Raw genomic sequence first — 21,131 nt, forward strand, 5'->3', positions numbered from 1 at the left:
TTATGTAATGTACTGTACCTCAGGCCGCTATTCTAAGAATTCCCTATCAAGTATTATATTGTGTATGAAGCCACGCCAAGTGTTTAGGTTTTGTTTTGCCATATCAGTGCAATCCTGAGTTATTGTAAATGAAGCTTCTTTTAAGTTAAACTGTTCTTTTAAGTTAAACTTCTTTTAAGTTAAACTGTTTTGCCTCCGCACTTCAATCCTGCACTTGAGTCCAGTTCTGGTACAGACCTCTCGCCTTCTTTGACAGAATGAATCTTTCAAATCTCTGCAGTCACTCTGTTTTATAATTCAAACAAAAAAGTTTATCTGCACATGGTGAATTAAGCATCATGTTATTAATCGTTGATTTTATTTTTATTTAAGTTTATGTTTATCACATCAGTCATCTACATATACCCTGACTGACAGCAGGTAAATCCCCACTTGATTATTATTTTTTTTTTGATAAACCCTGGAACCCTGGAAGGAAAACCATTTTCTCACATTTATATTGTGTCATTATGAGTAAACTGTGGCTGTAGAAACTGGAGTCAAGTAATTTTGTGGTATCAAAATTGCATTCCATGCTTGGGATCTGTGGATCTTATAACATACCATAAACTCTAAGAGAGAGGTCTGCTATTCTGGCTTGTATGCACTGGTGAGTCAATTAGCTGGATTTTTGCATGCACCTACAAATGTGATGCGCTCCAGAGACAGCACATAAGAGACCAGCAACTGGCCTGAACTCTATACTCTTCCGCTTCAATCTTCCCATCCTCCTTTGCTCCTCTGATCCACCGACGGATGGAAAAATTAAAGGGCAGGAGGAGGAAGAAGAGTGAGATGAAAGACATGGCAATCTAAAAAGAGAGGAAGAAATCCAATTAAGGACAGAAGAAGAAGGAAATTTATGCAATCAGATGATTTTCCCACCAAAGGCAACTCTGTAACAGGCTGTAAGACTCGTTGTTTATGCATCACAGGAAAGAAGTAAAAGTCAGAGGAGAAATACTCAGTATACAGCAGGAAGGGAGAGATAGTAATTAGGTTCTGAAGTAACCTAATGTTATTTTTACAGTTTAGTGCAATAAAGCAGACAGTTTTGTACATTTTAATGACTGCTTTTCTTGCACATGTCAGAGAAATCAGAGATTTAAAGTTAAAAGAAACATTTTTAATCCATTATCCTTCTGAGAAGTATTTGAGGTTATTTAATTTTAATACAGTTAAGCTAAAACAGTGGTTCCCAAACTTTTTTTGCTGGGCCCCCCTTTATTTTACATGAAAAATGTTCACGCCCCCCCCACCCCCCGCGCCTGCACGCGCGCATGCACACGCACTAACACATCCTCCAACCACACACACCCATATTTTGCTCCATTGCGGTTTATTTCACACCTCAATCATTTAGTAAACAATTAAGCAAATACAAGTAATCTGCAATAAATGACAGGTAGTAATAAAATAAACTACTAACTCTTTTATGCTACGTCCGCACCTACACGGGTATTCCACATGTAAACGGCGTTTTGAATCACCGAAAACGGAGATTTTTTAAAACCCTTTTTTTGCGTTTACATGTGGACCATTGACTGTAGAAAAGATGGACGATGCGACAGCGCCTCTTACCATTGTGCAAAAATGAAGCCAAAATATCCCACTTGTGGAGGGTTCCATCTTGCAAATTTGAAGCCAGAGTCTGCGCAGTAGTGACTTGAGGTGGAGCGACTGTGTAACGCTCCCGCCCACACACCCGCTGGACGTGACCGCAAACACACCCCCCTACACTTTTTACATAGCCCGGCTGCTCGAGTTTTTTTGCTGGTTTACCGCGACTGATGACTCGTTTAATTAAGGTAAATACAACCATGTCACTGTTATTAAAAAAATAAACACAGCTTATCAGCTTATAGTTCTAAAATCACTCTGTTGTTAATCCTTTGCTAGATTAGCCGCTAGCATACACACTGTGTTGGAGGCTTGTTGCTAGCTAGTTAGCGATGCTACACACCTGTTTTTAGACAGCGATGAGATCAGCTGCACACTCCACAGAAGCCCAGAGTTACTATTAATATCAAAAATATAATGCTGTCCTTTGAGATTTTAACATAAGACATAAGACTGTGAGTGTAATGGATCTAAAACTGTTTAAATCTTCAGAGCCCTCTACAGCCTGGTAACATGGAAACTTTAAAAACAGCAGCAGAACGTTTCAGTAGTGTAGTCTAATTTGTTCTTTTCATTTAATAATAGAGTCCATATTATATCAACAGCTACATTCACCCTGGAGAGAAACTAGTGAGGGAGACCATCAGGACCAAGCTGGGTTTCCTGGGTCCAGAGGTTTGGAGAAACTTCTTTCCTTTCTTTCATCACAGCTGTCCTGTGCCAGAAGTTCTGTTGACCCTCTGAGAGAGGCTTCATTTAAGAAACACCAGGAACACTGAAGCTCATCGCATTGATCAAGCGGGACTCATCATCTTCACCAGCAGCTCCCTCACAGGGAAATCTTCAGCACTCCTCTGTAGACCCGCCCCAGAAGATGGATAAGCCCAGCATTTCATGAACACTGTGATGGAGACCTTTGGTTTGTGTAATGTTATAAATACTCAGATACTCCCCAGAGGCTCTGGACTTTTACATAAACATATTATATTCAGTCCTGTAGAAAGTTCTATATTTAAAAATATATGATCCTCTCTGGTTACTCTGGTATGAATAACTCTGAATTACTTTATGGTAAATAACACACTATCTGCAAAAAACTGTGAAAGAATTCCAGATGACAAGTTTGTACTTCAACATACAAGTGACGACCTTTGAAATTCATCAGGTTTTATTTAATTGTGTTAGAGAAAATCTCATGTGCTCTTCATGCAGCTGAGTACATCAAATGTTTAAAATGGAAGCTGTGCAGGTCTGAGATCAGCAGCTTTGTGAAACACCAAACTGAGGTCCTGTTAATGCTGATGTATAGTGACACAGTTACATGAGTGATTAATCCTTTTGTTTTTTTGTCTTTAACTTTATCAATAAAACAGCTGCAGCTTTCACTACAGCACATGTGGTACTTTAACCTTTGTACTGTTTTCATCAGTTCATTTTGCAGTTAACATGTGACATGTTGGATGATTTGTCTGCTGTCACTGGGTGGTGCTGAGGTCTGAATCTGAGGGCAGCTCCTGTAATCACAAGGACAACAGAACCATCAAACTCAGATATAAATTTTATCCCTCAAAATTGAAATAAAGCTGATTCTTCTGTCCTCACACACTCAGGATCTGAAGTTCTTCTCTTACATTTTTTTCAGTATTACAGTACACTACAGTACTTTAATCCATACTTCCTGATTAATGAGGAGTTACTGAAGTACAAGCTGTCAGGTTAAAACACTCGGTCGTGTTTTCGTAGCGTAAACGCTGGCCCTCCTCTCAGAGCCTATGCTCTATCTGCTATTCCCGAACAGAGATACGCAAGTTTCTCTGTGACTGCAGCTGCCAGTCAAAGCTGTTATGATGACGTTTCACCCCAATTTAACACCACCGCGGTAGGAATTAGAATCAAACTTATGGGAGAGGAGACCCCTTGGACATCAATCAGCATGATGAGAACTATTGATAACAAAAGAAAGAATCTTATCTTATTTAAAAAAATTATCTAAGGAGAATTAATAAATTTTAGTCTGACCCCAGTCCCATCCACTAACATGGAGGAGGCGGGGTTTATGACCTGCAGCCTGACACCAGGGGGCGATAGAGACATTTTGGTTTCATTATTGGGGAGCTGTCGCGTCGTCCACGTTTTCTACAGTCAATGGTGTAGACGAGGAATGCAGAGTTCGTCACGCAACATCAAAGGTATGTGCCTTTTTTCACCTCATGCTATGCGCCACATTATTGTTTACATGAGATGAATTGCAGAATGGCAGATAGAGAGAAAATACTGTTACTGTTAATCTGACTATCTGCAGTTTTTACACGCTTACATATACACATGCAGTTACTGTCCCTCCATTTAGAAAGTCAGAGGCGTCACGGTGTAATTATTTTACTGTAGTTGTTTTTTTTCTGTGTAATAATATTCAACGTTGCTATCAATACATTTTTCAAAAAATGCCTCTCTGTGCAAAATGGGTTTAAAAAAATAAACAGCTGTGGGATACTGTTTGTCTGTGACTTGAACCGGGGGAACAAATCGTGGTAGGATCAGCCTGATATTATCCCGTTGTAACTTTACTGTATAAAGAGCTAACATCTCCAAAACGTCAGGAGTAGTTAGTCATTACAACAAGTGTTTGTGAACTAAAAATCAAGAATGTGGAATACTGTTTGTCCGTGATTTAAATAGCCCAGCGCTGCTCCCAACGAAGGGAAAACCAATCCTGCAGGGGAGACCTACCTCGGCACTTGTGCAGGTGAAGCCAAAGGGAAGATATGCGTCACCATATTTTCTAGTCTTTGGCTTAGAATGAAGTTGGTTTTGGAAACATATTCAGCAATGCTTCATCTCCTGCTTTGCATTTCTGTGGGCGCCCCGTGATAGCAGTGTCCAAGCGTTTTGTTTTTTTTCCGTGGCGACCGTGGCTCAAGAGTTGGGAATTCGCCTTGTAATCAGAAGGTTGCTGGTTTGAGCCCTGGCTCGGACAGTCTCGGGCGTTGTGTCCTTGGGCAAGACACTTCACCTACTGCCTACTGGTGTTGGCCAGAAGGGCCTTGCTTTTGTCAGTCTGCCCCAGGGCAGCTGTGGCTACAACTGCAGCTTGCCTCCACCAGTGTGTGAATGGGTGGATGACTGGGTGTGTAAAGCGCTTTGGGGTCCCTAGGTGGGACTAGTAAAAGCGCTATACAAATACAGGCCATTTACCATTTCCTTTTCATACCCCCCCCCCCCCCCCCCCCTCTCTCTCCCGCCATGGCTCCCACACTTTGGGAAGGTCTGAGCTAAAAGAAGCATTTCCGACATGATACTCATTTGAGATTAACATGAATATTTAAACACTATGCGGCTTCATCTTTGAAACACTTGATGGCTGGTACCTGTAAGGCTGCTACAGCTGGTAATCTTATTAAGCATGGGCTGTATCAGTGCATCTCAGCTGCCTCTTTGTGGTTAGTTACAGGAAAGCCTTTAATTCTGCTCCTGAATATCAGGTTAAGGGCCAGACCCTAAATGGAAGCTAAGCATCTCACTTAAAACAAAAGTCAAAAGTCTATTGTATCTGTCTATTAAAATAGGCGTCAGAATGCTTCAATGCATTTATCTGTTTGTTTTTAACAAGTTATTTACCTTTTTAAAGAGACTGTGGCTTTGCATGATTAACAGATTGTCAAATTGAGTTAGCAGAGCAGAACTGGGAAAAGACTCGATTTGATTTCATATTTCATTTGTGATTCATGATCATCATTCATTAGCTGAGCTGCACACAGCTGCTTTGACTGTCTACACGTTGTTCCAATGCTTTCTTATACTATGTAACTGGATTCTGCCATTCAGTGAGATGCCACACATGCACAGGGTGTCCTTTGATGTCACTCTTTTATGTCACTCTTTCATACAGCGCATGGCAATATTAGACACTGAAAGAAGCTCTTTTTTTAGTGATTAATTATCATAAAAACACACTGCATTACACTCTGATGCAGGTTTTTGTGAAAGCAGATGGAGTAGTATCATGCAAATAAGCAGATTTCTTTGTGATTTATCAACTTAACACATGTATTTTCTCATTAACCAGCTTGTCTGATGAGATATAGATGAGTGTAGTGTGGAAAAAACTGTTAATAACTTGTTTAATGTGTAAGTCAAATCCTTCACATAGAAGTGTCAAATCATAAATAAGGAACATTACCTCCCACCATGTCTAGTCTGGCAAAATGGTAAAGTTCAACTGGTGCTGCTCCATCAGGCATTTTCAGAGTAGTACAAAAGTGAAACCACTTGTTTTTTTTGTCAATACCTACAGAGTGATTAAAAACATTAATGGAAAATTCAAGGTGGTGTATTCAACAGTACAGCAGGTTAAATTTACCACATCCCAGTTAATTATGTCATATTTGTCATATTATGTCATATATTCAGCCGCGATTCTTTCACTATTATATTAATATATTTTAATATGATTTTAAAATGAAGGTGTAGGCCTGTTTTTAAGCTCTGTTAAAACAGTTTTTTGTATGTAGCCCTCAAAAGACAGGCAGCTACAAACATGATCATATAGAAAAGGTGTTCCTGGAGAGTAAACAGAATGTAAAGTATTTAAACTGAGCTCCAACTTAAACACTGTGGCAGTAATATGGATCCATATGATGCTGAAACATTTTTCTGCAGTATGAGCACTTTTCCTGATTCTCTAAAGCATAGAATGTCCACTTTAGTGTTGCTGTCTCCTTCCCAGCATTATTATATTGTTTAAAACCAGTTACTGTAAGAGGCATACTAAAACCTAGTGCTTGGTGTCCTCAGAAAAAACGGCATGGATGCTGAAGATTATTTTCTGAGATGTGTATTGTACAATTTATGTTCATGATGTTTTGAAGGCCAAATATTAGAATTTTATTTGTGTTTTTTTTGTTTGTTTTGTTTGTGTTGTTGTTGTTTTTTAACTATTGGGGAAAACTAAAGCAGTTGCATTAAAGCCCAACGATGTCAGCTAGATGATTACTACTAGGTGTCAGGCAGTTTACCTTTCCATAGAACAATGTTTTATTTGCCTTATCACAGATGTCTACAAGCTGTGACTGCACTCCATCTTTGCCGAATAGAATATGCCAGCACAATGCATGGCCAGAGGTACCCCTGTGTACTTAAAGTCATGCCTTGGCTTTTTGCAAATAGTAAGAGGTGGTGACACATAAATGCATAAATAGCTGTTAACTAGCTTTTCTACATAAACAGCTGGGTGCCTAACAGCAGAAAGTGAGATGAGAACATCAGATTTGATGATATCCAGTTTGTGTGTCTCATTTCAGGGGACAAAAATGGCTGAAAGCAAGAGCACAGGAAAGAGAGAAGGAACAGAGGGAGGAAGAACTCTCAGGAGAGGTGGAAGATTCATTTAGAGCTGCACTGCCCCACAGTGTCATTAGTCTGCTAGCCTCTCAGTGCCACCACCCTGGAGATTTATATGGAGGGCTTGAGGCATATGTGAACAATAAAGAAAGACCATATGTATATTTAATCAAAAGTGAATCCTGTTACTACTTGTCTTTCAGTGAATGTTTGATAGGGCAACTGGCAACTTACTGTTATCACCTGCTGGGTGGTAAATGCAGCCGCTCAGCTGTGCAGCATCTAACCACAATCAGATAACAGGGAGGATATGGAAGATTCATAAAATCATCCTCCACACACACGCAAACTTTAATATTTTAACTTTTAAACGGGAGTGTAAAAATCTTCACTGTGGATGTTCTTATACATCAGTACTATGAATGCAATAAATTTAATGTCAGCCATGCAAGGACAAATGAAGTGTGGTTCACTAGTCAACCAATTGGCCAACTGAGAAAAATAAAAGATTCAAGATTCAAGCTCTTTATTGTCAATACAACAATATACACATTATACAGTGTATCGAACCCCAAGCCCATTTATAAGACTATCAAAAATATATCGGCAAGACATATAAAACTGGAAATTACAAATAAATAACAACACTAAATTTGAGTAAAATTAAAAAGATAAAAAGATACTACTACTAACCATATGTATGTGCCATAAACAAATACAGGAAAAGAGACAATACAAAGTGATCATGTGCAATTACAGTACAGTGAGATGTGCAGTTGGTATTGAATACCAGGTTCAAGTTATGATCAGGATATTGTACACAAGACATGTAACCATTAGGGGTGCAAGGATACTCGTATCGATATTGAACCGTTCGATACAGTGCTTTCGGTTCGGTACACATATGTATCGAACAATACAAAATTTTTAATTTATTTTATCAACTTTCCTTCCGACGATGCTGTCTGTGTTGAGCGCTCAGTGGATCTGCGCTCGACAGTGCATGGTTTTCATGTGACGTATGACCCTGAAGGTAAGCGCGTCATGGACTAAAGTAAAACAGTATGTTGGATGTGCCATGCAATGCTCAATTACATGGGTGGGAACTAGTGTGTTAGCGCAGTTAGCTCGTTAAGGTGTTGGCTGTCCAGCCCCACGCACGGGGCGATCCGCAGTAGCTCGTTAACGGAGATTTGCCGTGTTGTGGCGTTAACGTCATTTCAACGAGATTAACGCTGACAGCAATAGTGGGAACACAACGAATATGACTGCACATTTACTCCGACAGCATCCTAGTGCAAAGACAAGTGGAAGCAGACAAAAACAACAAGCACGCATGCTGCTAACTTTACCCGAGTCATTTAGACAGCCGTTGGCACATGATTCTCCTTATGGGGACCTGATATGTTTAATATGCTGCTGAGAATATAGCCCAGAAGAAGCGTGTAGTATAGCTTTTATTTTGGAAAGAGCCATTTCTCTGTAATAAACTCTCTTTTCCAAAGATGAGTGATTCCTCAATCAGATACAGCAAAATCGCTAGCCCGATGTCCCGGGGCTAGCGATTTTTCCAGTCGGGCTACCAAAATCTATCTCTGCCCTGCCCGTCGGCCTATCGTAAGAAGGAAAAATATATGTCAATGCTTTTGCATTCTTTCGGAAATGTAGCTGCGTAATTATGTCATTGGCATCGGTGAGCCACTGTCAATATGTGACATATTGAAATCGCGTTTGAATTTGCGCTTGTTTTTTGCTTTCACTTTGCAATCGTGCGAACTGTGTATAGAGAGCGACAGCACTGATCTGTGAGTGATGATAATTTGTGCACCAATTCCTCTGACATAGTCTTATCAATCGTTAGCTTACTATGCAAACAAGACAAGTGAAATCTCCCGCAGCAAGCTTAAACATGTGAGAGGTTGATCACGCAGAGAATCGCTGAGCTTATGTGAGTGCGAGTGTAAAAGCAGCAGGATTTATATTTTAGTTCTGCTGAGCCAAATAAGACAGGTCAGGGTGAAGAAGTGACAGCCAAAGAAAAACTTACCACAAAACGGAAAAGTTATGACAAATCAGACTATAAGGCAAAAAGAAAGTGCAGCTTTATGGTTTCATGGACAAAAGAATTTCTGTGGCTGCAATATGACGAGCTAAATAACCAGGGGTGCACATAAGTGGTCCGCAGGTGCGCATTCGCTGTCAAAATAAAAAACGCGCACAAGATAAGAAGTTGCAACGCGTGTTTGCGTACATAACATTTTCAGGAGGAGGACAGACATTTTTTTAGAACTCTTAAAGATGTCGAAGAAGCTCCTTTAAGCAATTACTTTTGTTTCCCTCCACCTCCAAACAAATGTCAGAAGGAGTCCGAACCACAAAAGAAGCACGTATTCTCGGAAAAGTGGTTGCAGCAGGTGAGCTGGCTTCAAACAAATGATGAACGCACAGAGATGTGGTGCGGAATGTGCCGTGAAAATCCCACTCTAGCGGACAAAAACAGTGCCTTTTATATGGACGCAAACGCGCGTTGCAACTTCTTATCTGGTGCGCAACATTAAATTTAAAAACTGTACTTTTGAGTTAAAATATATATTTAGAATTTTAATAAATGACAAATTAAAAAGGCATGAACATTTTTTTTTGTATCGAAAAAATATCGAACCGTGACACCAAAGTATCGAACCGAACTGAACCGTGAATTTTGTGTATCATTGCACCCCTAGTAACCATGTAACGTTCTCACCCGACGAACAAAGTATGTTCATAAAGGGAAAAACAATTAAAACTCTTGTGAATTTTAATGTTGTGAAATATTTTTGTTTTCTTGTTTTTTCATTTGCAGACAGAGTGGCTGTAATCGATTGGATAACTAAGTGGCATTTTGATTCCGAAGCTCCTACAAAGAGCTTTTAAACCCATCAGAAGACCAGTGATACCACAAGAGTTAAAAGACTGGGTTTAACAACTTTTATGTTTCATCATACACATGGCTCACAAACTAAACAATGAACATATACATACATATAGTATATATGGTATACAAACACACTGAGATCACAGGTTATGTGAACAAAGGGGTTCAATCAGTGATATTCCAACAATGATTTAAATATTTGAAGTCTGGTATTTTGACAATAACACTGATGGTGGATCTGGCAGATGTTTTAACTTTCATAATATTAAACGGTATTGTAGAATCCTCCGCTATTTCTCAATGATGGGAGTGTTTTTAGGATCAACAAGTCCCATATTCAGAGACTGATTATATTAATGTTCTTGCTGAAACAAAGCTAGTAATTTTGGAGTCCAGTGTCACAGCAGAGGGAGGATTCCACCTTCAGAATAATATCAAATTGCATATGATCCAGCGGTTCTAGAAATGTAAAGCAATTAAATCTCTTCTTTCTAATCGTTTTAACAATAAAAAGTAACATTAAAGTCACATGATGAATGACCCTGTCCATCAAAATGACAGAACACAAAACCCAGTGCAAACTCTAACTGGGATGGTTACACAAGTGTTTCTGTAAAAAGAAGAAAGAAATTGAGATAAAAATGTAAAGTTAATGAAGTCGACACAACAGCTTGATCAGAATACTCTGCATAAGTACAGAGCGCGCGCGAGAGAGCTCTACAGAACTACAGACACTAAACTGTCAAAGCTACTTCACTATCAAGCATTGTGAGTTCATTAAAACAGGCTTGTTAAAAACTTTAATGAAAGGCATCAAATGATGAAACAGACAAAAATAAAGCTTATGTCTCATGTCTACAGCGTTACTGAAAGTGATGAAAAGTTCTCTTTCCAGATGTATTTAGGTTGGCCTTGCAGAGAGGTGTAAAGTCTAATAGGGATTAAGAGCTTGAGCCTCAATGACAGATGTTCTGTGATGAAAAGATTCTCATTATAAAAGGTTTGTTGTTAGTTGGGAATAAGGATATGATGAAAACATTCCAAAATATTTAGAAATAGTATAACCAAAAAATGATACCAGGCAGGTGTAATGACTACAATATGGTAGGAGTCCAGCTGTGGTGTGAGTAGAGTGTTGGAGATGTAAAATTTAAATTGTGTTTAAGCAAATTATTTAAAACCTTCATCTAATTTTATACAACAATAGCTATGATTTTTATTGAAGAAGTGGCAATAAGAAATAAAGAACTAACGTAAATGTTAATTCAGCATCATAAATGTAGCAGTTCTGCAACATTCTGAGCACAAGCAGGTTAACCTGATGAAAATGTCGGTTTTGCAGGTCATTATAAACCAAAACACAGGAACAACGCAAATTATGAATGATGCCACTAAACAAGGAACAATACTGCAAGAGACATGCTTTCTTATACTATACTATACTATACTTATACTATACCTATAACAATACTATAACAATGAAAACCTAGTCCCAGAGCTAAGCCTCTGAAAGCCAGTTGGTTATACTGGTGTAATGTGCTCATTTGTTCTGGTGTCTTGGTTTACATTTGATACCAAAATATCTGGGCAAATAATGCAAATTTTTTTTTTTTCAGCAGTGATCTTGACTTTTTTCAGGAGTAATGATACATTCCATACTGGGCATATAAACGTGGTTAAAATAAGTAATTGTAGCTATCCAAAGAAAGATTATTATTATTATTATTAATGAAATATGTTTTATTAACAAATATATTGTACTTTTGTAAATGATATATTGACAGATCTGTAGATCCATTTTGGGTTTATTTCTGCATAAATCTTTATTTTATAGATTTATCTCAATACTGAAAAAATGTGTAATATGTTATTTATGCAAATCTAAAAGCAAAATTGTAAAAAACAAACAAACAGTGGAACCACATTGCAAGGTGGTTAAATTTCACTTTTGAATTTAGTAATTAACTGTGAGCCATGCTACTTTGTGAACAAATTAAGGAAACAAGTCCAAGGTTATAGTCCATTCCATTTCATTTCAGTAAATTTAATTCCAGTGTAACAGATAAACCAAACCAATACTCATATCCTTTATTTATCTAGTCATAGTCATTTATTTATTGATTATTTATCTAATCTCTTCTCATACATATCATGGCCTATATAGTAAAATCTCACAAACAAAACAACACAACAGCCACATCCATCCACAACTGTTAAAAATAAATTATTTTAATAACAAGGAAAAACAAGTAGCAGATTCTATGACTCCTGGGCCACATCTGGCCTTTGGTTGATAAAAGATGTCAACTTATATTAAAAAAAGATTAATAAAAAAGTTTGAAGTTCATGTCTTGATTAAAAAAAAAAATCAAAGTGCATTTACTGAAGTCAGAAGTACCGCAATGTGTTTTACTTAGTTTATGGAAAACAAATTGCTCTAGTAATTGAATTGCCAAAAGGATGCTGAACGCACAGAAAAACAAGAACTTGATGCAGAGTGATAACCCAAAGCTAGCAAAGCTGCAAAAGCAAAACAGACTTTTTACAAGCTTTACGTGGAGTAGTCAAGACCAGTGATTTCCTACAAAATTGCAACAAAACACAAAACCATTCTGGTTGACTCTAAAGATGCTAATAGACCATGAGAAAAAAATGTATTTGAGAATGTGTCCCTCTCTAGGCAAAACGTAAGAAGTTAGACTGAGGATATTGCACAAAATCTGGAACTTCAGTTGAAAAAAAAGATGCATGCTTGAATGACTATCTAACCGATGGCTATTGAAGGGAAAAATATTGGATTTCTGAATCAGATGCAATATAAGGTGATTGAAATTAACCCTGAACTGGAATTCGTATTTTGTATTGTATTATACGCCAGGAACTTTTGGTTAAGTCAGTCCTAACATATTGCTGTATTGTTGATGTTGTAAGTAAATAGTTAACTTCAACAAAACACTGTTTGTTGTACTTTTAAAGGAGCATGGTGACATAGGCAAACAGCTGTCAGGTGGCTCAACTTGGGAAAAGTGCTAAAAAGAGTATGGGACTTGAGAGCATGAATTTGAGAGTTTGGTGAGAAATGACAATGACATTCCAGAGCTCTCAGATGCAAACTGGAAGAACAATCTTTTTGTAACTGCAAGGCCTACTTACACATGAAACGTACAGCCTGGGAAAGGATTTCATGAGAAAGTTGCAGTTTCTTTCAAGGCGATAGGAGAGGAAAATTCTTACTCAAATGCCAACATCAGCTGAACGTCTCAGCTAAACTATAACTGAAATAGCAATTGCATTTTGTATAAAGTATTTGTGTGAAAATGTGTGCATTTTGTTTACAAATATTTGGGAGAATGTTGATTAAACGGTAATAAAATGTTGTGATTTTACTATGGCTGTTTCACATATGATATGATAATTAATTGTAATATCTACTTTTACCAACAGAGCTTTAGAAAATACAAATATTTTATAAAAGTTATAAAATAGAGTTTATAAAAAATAACATTGAGCATAATTGACTTCAGCATATTGGAGCAACAGAGGGAATGCAAAGCTCAAAATGAAATCACTCTATTTTTGTCTGAAGGAAATAGGATTCCTGTCAAACTTTTTACACTCAAATGCTTCATCTTCAAAACCCAGAACTCTCTAAAGCAGAGGACAACATCAACTACATGTTAAAAATGGGTTTTACAATGTTTTAAAGTAGCTGGGTTTACAAGAGCTTCGACAAAGCGAGTCATGAAACTGTTCTTAATTTTCCTCATTGGATAAAGCTGGTATTACAATTATGTATTCAAATATAATTATTCACTTGCATTAGTCAAACCACTAAGACTGATTTTGGTGATTTGCAGTGACGACATATAAAAAGATTTGAATTATATATATATATATATATATATATATATATATATATATATATATATATATATATATATATATATAAACACCCAGCACGCCCCTGCGGGCGGTTTATCCTTCAAGCTCGGGTCCTCTACCAGAGGCCTGGGAGCTTGAGGGTCCTGCGCAGTATCTTAGCTGTTCCCAGGACTGCGCTCTTCTGGACAGAGATCTCCGATGTTATTCCCGGGATCTGCTGGAGCCACTCGCCTAGCTTGGGAGTCACCGCACCTAGTGCTCCGATTACCACGGGGACCACCGTTACCTTCACCCTCCACATCCTCTCGAGCTCTTCTCTGAGCCCTTGGTATTTCTCCAGCTTCTCGTGTTCCTTCTTCCTGATATTGCTGTCATTCGGAACCGCTACATCGATCACTACGGCCGTCTTCTTCTGTTTGTCTACCACCACTATGTCCGGTTGGTTAGCCACCACCATTTTGTCCGTCTGTATCTGGAAGTCCCACAGGATCTTAGCTCGGTCATTCTCCACCACCCTTGGGGGCATCTCCCATTTTGACCTCGGGACTTCCAGATTATACTCGGCACAGATGTTCCTGTACACTATGCCGGCCACTTGGTTATGGCGTTCCATGTATGCCTTGCCTGCTAGCATCTTGCACCCTGCTGTTATGTGCTGGATTGTCTCTGGGGCATCTTTACACAGCCTGCACCTGGGGTCTTGCCTGGTGTGATAGACCCTAGCCTCTATGGATCTTGTGCTAAGAGCTTGTTCTTGTGCTGCCATGATTAGTGCCTCTGTGCTGTCTTTCAGTCCAGCTTTGTCCAGCCACTGGTAGGATTTCTGGATATCAGCCACCTCCTCTATCTGCCGGTGGTACATACCGTGCAGGGGCCTGTCCTTCCATGATGGTTCCTCGTCTCCCTCCTCTTTCTTGGGTTTCTGCTGCCTGAGGTATTCACTGAGCACTCGGTCAGTTGGGGCCATCTTCCCAATGTATTCTTGGATGTTCGTTGTCTCATCCTGGACTGTGGTGCTGACACTCAGCAGTCCCCGGCCCCCTTCCTTCCGCTTAGCGTACAGCCTCAGGGTGCTGGACTTGGGGTGAAACCCTCCATGCATGGTAAGGAGCTTTCTTGTCTTTATGTCAGTGGCTTCTATCTCCTCCTTTGGCCAGCCTATTACCCCAGCAGGGTACCTGATCACGGGCAGGGCGTACGTGTTGATGGCCCGGATCTTGTTCTTACCATTCAGCTGACTCCTCAGGACTTGCCTGACCCTCTGCAGGTACATGGTGGTTGCAGCTTTTCTAGCGGCCTCTTCATGGTTCCCATTCGCCTGCGGGATCCCCAGGTACTTGTAACTGTCCTCTATGTCTGCAATGTTGCCTTCTGGTAGTTCAATCCCCTCTGTTCTGACTACCTTCCCTCTCTTTGTTACCATCCGACTACACTTCTCTAGTCCGAACGACATTCCAATGTCATTGCTGTATAGCCTGGTAGTGTGGATCAGTGAATCAATGTCTCGTTCACTCTTGGCATACAGCTTGATGTCATCCATGTACAGGAGGTGGCTGACAACTGCTCCGTTCCGTAGTCGGTATCCGTAGCCAGTCTTGTTAATGATCTCACTGAGGGGGTTCAGGCCTATGCAGAACAGCAGTGGGGACAGAGCATCTCCTTGGTAGATCCCGCACTTGATGGTGACTTGTGCTATGGGCTTGGAGTTGGTCTCTAGTGTTGTACGCCACATCCCCATTGAGTTCCTGATGAAGCCTCTTAGGGTCCCATTGATCTTGTACAATTCTAGGCATTCCAGTATCCAGCTGTGGGGCATTGAGTCATAGGCCTTCTTGTAATCAATCCAGGCAGTGCACAGGTTGGTCAGTCTGGTCTTGCAGTCTCGGCTGATTGTTCTGTCTACCAGTAGCTGGTGTTTTGCGCCTCTGGTATTCTTGCCAATTCCTTTCTGTGTCCCGCTCATGTATTGACCCATGTGCCTGTTCATCTTAGCCGATATGATGCCTGACAGGAGCTTCCATGTAGTACTGAGGCAGGTTATTGGTCGGTAGTTGGAGGGGACCGGTCCCTTCTTGGGGTCCTTGGGGATCAGGACCGTCCGGCCTTCGGTTAGCCATTCCGGGTGTCTCTCGTTAACTAGCAGCTGGTTCATTTGTGCTGCCAGACGCTCGTGGAGTGCAGTCAGCTTCTTTAGCCAGTAGGCGTGAACCATGTCGGGCCCTGTTGCTGTCCAACTCTTCATACTGGAGACCCTTTCTTGGATATCTGCCACTGTGATGGTTACTGGACCCTGTTCAGGGAGGTCGCTGTGGTCTGCCCTCAGATCCACTAGCCACTGAGCATTGCCGTTATGGGTTGCGTCCTTCTCCCATATGCTCTTCCAGTATTGCTCCATCTCCAGCCTTGGTGGTGCTGTTCTCTTATTATTATTGTTCCCTTGCCACTGAGAGTACACCTTTGCTGGTTCTGTGGAGAACAGCTGGTTTATTCTCCTGCCTTCTATCTCTCTGGTGTACCTCCTCAAGCGGCTGGCCAACAGAAAAAAATCAGAGTTTATCTCATACAGAAGAATTGAAGAAGTAATGGATAGAAGGTAAGGCATGAGTGTGGTGGTTAAATGTAGAGAGTATGGCTGATGAACTGAAAGAGCGAGAGGATATGATGGAGATAAGGAACGTGTGTGCAGGCAACTTCGTGGTGAGGAAGCAAGGCCAAGAGCATTGGAGTAGATTCAAACTGTTCTACTTAAGTGTAAATGGGATTAGAAATGAAACAGACATCATCCTAAAGGAAAAGTATGTGTATAGGGGAGGTGAGAAGCATATCAGACAGAATCATGAGTTTGAAGCTGGAAATCGAAGGGGTGATGTTGAATGTTTTCAGGCGTAGGCCCTACAGGTTGGATGTCAGAAGAGAAAGAGGAACTCTGGAGTAAATTGAATAAAGTGATACAGAGTGTTCCCAGGGAAGAGACAGTAGTGATTGGACAGACTTCAGTAGATATGTAGGTGAAGGAAACAGAGGTGATTAGCAAGTATTGGTCATGTATATTGTTAAAAAGACAAATGCAAAAAGACAAATGGTAGCGTATTTTATGAGAACGATGGGAATGATTGTGGTGAACGCATATTTCAATAGACGGTAAAGGAAGGTGCACACGGGTGGACTACATCTTATCCAGAAGGAGATAGGAGAGTACATGTCAGGGGAGAATGCAGCGAGGCAGCATTGGATAGTAGTCTGCAGAATGACTCTGAGTGAAGGCATAGCCAATGATTCAATGGTGGAAGCTGAAGAGGGAAGACTTTTGAACAGAGTTCAGGGAGGAGTTGAGATAGGCTCTGGATGAGAGGGAAGGATTACCAAATCACTGGAAAGGTAGTACTGAGGGAAACTGCCAAGAAGTTGTTTGGTGGATCCTCTGGACAGAGGAGAGAGTGCAAGCAGACTTGGTTTTAGAATGGTAAATGGCCTGTATTTATATAGCGCTTTACTAGTCCCTAAGGACCCCAAAGCGCTTTACATATCCAGTCATCCACCCATTCACACACTGGTGATGGCAAGCTACATTGTAACCACAGTCACCCTGGGGCGCACTGACAGAGGCGAGGCTGCCGGACACTGGCGCCACCAGGCCCTCAGACCACCACCAGTAGGCAACGGGTGAAGTGTCTTGCCCAAGGACACAAAGACTGAGAATGTCCTAGCCGGGGCTCGAACCGGCAACCTTCCAATTACAAGGCGAACTCCCAACTCTTGAGCCACGATCGCCCCAGATAGAATGAAGGAAAGTATTTAAAGCAAAGAAAAATTGGGATAGTCAGGGAGATCAAGAAAGTAAATAAGAGTAATGAGAGGTTGGTTGTATAGCAAAGGGAGAGGTGGCATAAGCAAAGGGTTATGGTGAGTTGTATGTGAGACTGGAGGGACTTTAGAGTCGTGGATCAGATTTTAAGTTTAGGGGATAATCTTCACATTCAAGTTTTTGATGATTGTTTTCTCTTTGTGATTACAAGCGCGACCCTCAGATTCAGTCATCAGTCACAATAACCATCAGCACAGACTGTTAAAACTGGAGCAGCCAGGCTACATATAAAGTCTGAAAGTCCAATATGATGTGTTTGCAGTCATATTCAGTGGGTAGGTTGGGGGATCACAGCTCCTAGAAATTTGGCTTGACTTTTGTACAGTGGGATGAAGTGGAGTCACATGGCTCATGTTCTCAATAGTTATTGTATACAGTCAGTGGCATGTGTCCTTGCTAGTTTTGTAGAAGTTATGCAGAGTTCCTTTAATAATAAGAAAAATAAATACAGCTGGCTGGAATCCCAGTCTGCAACACATGAAAAATGAAATCACTTGACATTATTGTGTATGAAACTGCCACGTGTTTATTAACCAAAGGTGTCTGCCACATTGACCTGTTTTAATCTATCTGTAAGCACTAATTGATCCTGTCACTAGGAATGATTATATGATTTGAATAAGCACAGGCAAAATTAAGCACAAGGATAACCCATACAATCAGAGAATCTGCTGTAGTTTTAGAAGACATCAGATGATGGTATGCTATAGTTGAGAAAAATATTAGTGACAGAAAAATTGTTTACAGTTACTAAGAAATTATGAGAGGGAAATCTTCATGGAGTCTTGCATGAAGCAAAAAGTTCTTTAACCTGTCTGAATTTTAGTTTCAATGGCAGATCAAAAACATGAAAAAAGCATCATTTATTTTAAAAAAAAAGGAAATGGCTAATGCATAATTGGAATGTGATGAATAAATCTGGATTTGATAAAACATGTAGGCTCAAGGACAGTAATATAATGATACAAAGGAAAGAGGATGGGAGGAAGATATGAGAAAAAATGCCTGAGGTCTGATTGGAGTGCATGTCTTTGATTATGCTGGATCATTGTCATTCACTTTCCCTCTCTTGTTGGCAGCTGCTGTACTTTGAATTTGAAAGCACTGTCTGTCTGCTTGATCTGTGCAGAGTGAGAGATTGGATGAGAGATTGTTATGTTAATATTCATAGCACTGTCATTGTGTACTGCCCAAGTATTTGTATGAATATAATTTGATGCTTTGGTAATATTGTTTCGGAACCATTTGTGCCTTTAGAACACCTTCAAATATGAATTGGTGAGGAATTTCTCACCAGGGCATTTTAAGTGTGTGCATTTTCTTTTTTTCCTTTTTGTAAGTAATTAATAAAATCAATGATTTTAAGAGTTTGGCATAGTTTTTTGGGGAAAATATCTAAAGGGTATGACTCTTCATTTGTTCCCAGTGTTGTGTCTATGTTTTACTCGCAGTGTCAAAAGCAAAACTGGCTAACAGCTGCTTATCAACAAAAGAAACGTATGCCTGCACTACAAAGACTCAAAAACAAACTTAAAATAAATATAGAAAAAGAAAAAGATGTGTCTTGGATAGGATCTTGCAAATCTCAAAGTTAGCAAAAAAGCAAGATAAGGTTAACTAGCTATCAGCTATTGCTATCAATGTTAGCTCATTAGCTAAATGTTACCTAATGTTAGCCAGTTTTATCTGATCAAGCCTATGTGGCACAAATTTAGAAAAACTATTGTCAAAATCAGCAGGGTATTGGTGGGATTCCTTTAGTTAGTTTTTTGTAGCTTTAGATAGAGATACAAACACATAACAGATACAAAATAACCTTGCATAACAATAATTTTGTGAGGTTTCCCTGAGTTTCTTTCAGGGTCCTTTTTTCCATTTTCCAGCTGAGATTGGTAGATTTAACAGCTTCTGATTTATTCTGCTGAGCATACCACCAGATGGATTAGTGTTTTAGACACAGTACAGGTCAGTGACTTTGTCATACCCTTGACGCTACTCTCATTACAGCATGTTACATACACACTCAGTGAAGCACGGCCATTTACACAGACACAGACACAAATACACACACATACCATGACACAAATGGGCCACTCATTCCCTGTCCCTAACAAACATGTACACTCAAACACCCACATGTGACACCATCTATTAGAGGCAGACAGGTTACAGAAGGAAATGGTGGCATACTGTGACAAGAATGGCACCATCTTTAATCACCAAACACAGACATACAATACTGTGTACAGGTTTGTGTGTAATTGTGTAAGTGGTAGGGGAAAGAAGGGATAGAGTACAGAGGGGAAGACAGCACATTACCGTGGCACAGAGGGACGAGGCTCAAATGAGATGCTGCAAGACAAGACTGAACAGAGGGACCATCCTCCTGCAGAAGGCACCAGGAAAAGACGAGTGGGACACAGTCCAGGGAAGAAGATGGCCACATGAGTCACCTTTTTTTGCAATGAAATGTACCAGATGTTCAGTTGTCAGGTTTGATCAACCTGGCTGCTCCTACTGTGTGCTCTGTCATATGCTGCTAAGGAGAAGGAGAGCAGCCTGCACACAACTTCACTCTTGCCTTTTCCTCTTTTCCATTTTCTGCTCTTTTGAATACAACATCCTTACAACTGACATTCATAAACAATATTCCAAATACATTATTGTTTTAGCGGTGCAAATAACCAACAAATAGGTTTCAAACTTGGTACCAAATGTTTAACATGACCTTCATAGGTACCAAAGCAAATTGTGTCGTCACCAAGCCCGCATCTGTAGAAAGCATCTCCCACATTGGGTTACACATCTGTGAACTCTGGCTCCTGAGCTTGTAAATGATTCTTGTAAATGTAAATGAGGGACTTGTAAATGATTCTTATATAGTGCTTTTCTACTGTACATGAGCACTTAAAGTGCTTTATACAGCATGCTTCAATCCCACAACCACTTTCTTCTGTGCTTAAGTGCTTTCTATCTGACATTCACACACATTCACTATCCAGTGGATGCATCGTAGAGCAACTTGGGGTTAAAGTTTCTGTGCCAGGGATATTTGGCATACAGACTGGTCAGCCAGGGATAGAAACAAAAGCTACAGCCACCACTGTACTGAACTCTGTTGAAATAATGTAAAGAGATACCCAATCCATCACAATGTGACATATGCAGGTGCTGCCATTATTGTGCTATGACTTTGACTTGATAGGAGGTTTGCATAAAGACTTCGAAGAGTTTGAAAACTTTAGCCATTTCCTGTTTTTTTCCACACGACTTGCATTTGGTTTGCTCTTTTTATGTTCTTATTGTGTAGCAAAAGCACTCTATGATGTTTATCATGAAAGGTGCTATTTTATAATAAAATTTTACTTTGACTTCTGCTTTAGTTCCATTAGTTTAGCAGAGGTTTCTTTTCGTCTTCTTGGCTCAGAAACATTCTGCTTATGTATGAATTTTTCTAGCAAACCACAGTCC

Source organism: Aulonocara sp. 'chitande type north' Nkhata Bay, linkage group LG2 (assembly GCF_057382095.1).
Source record: "Aulonocara sp. 'chitande type north' Nkhata Bay isolate Kocher_YH1m ecotype deep benthic linkage group LG2, A_spYH_male_GT1.1, whole genome shotgun sequence".
Lineage (NCBI taxonomy): Eukaryota > Metazoa > Chordata > Actinopteri > Cichliformes > Cichlidae > Aulonocara > Aulonocara sp. 'chitande type north' Nkhata Bay.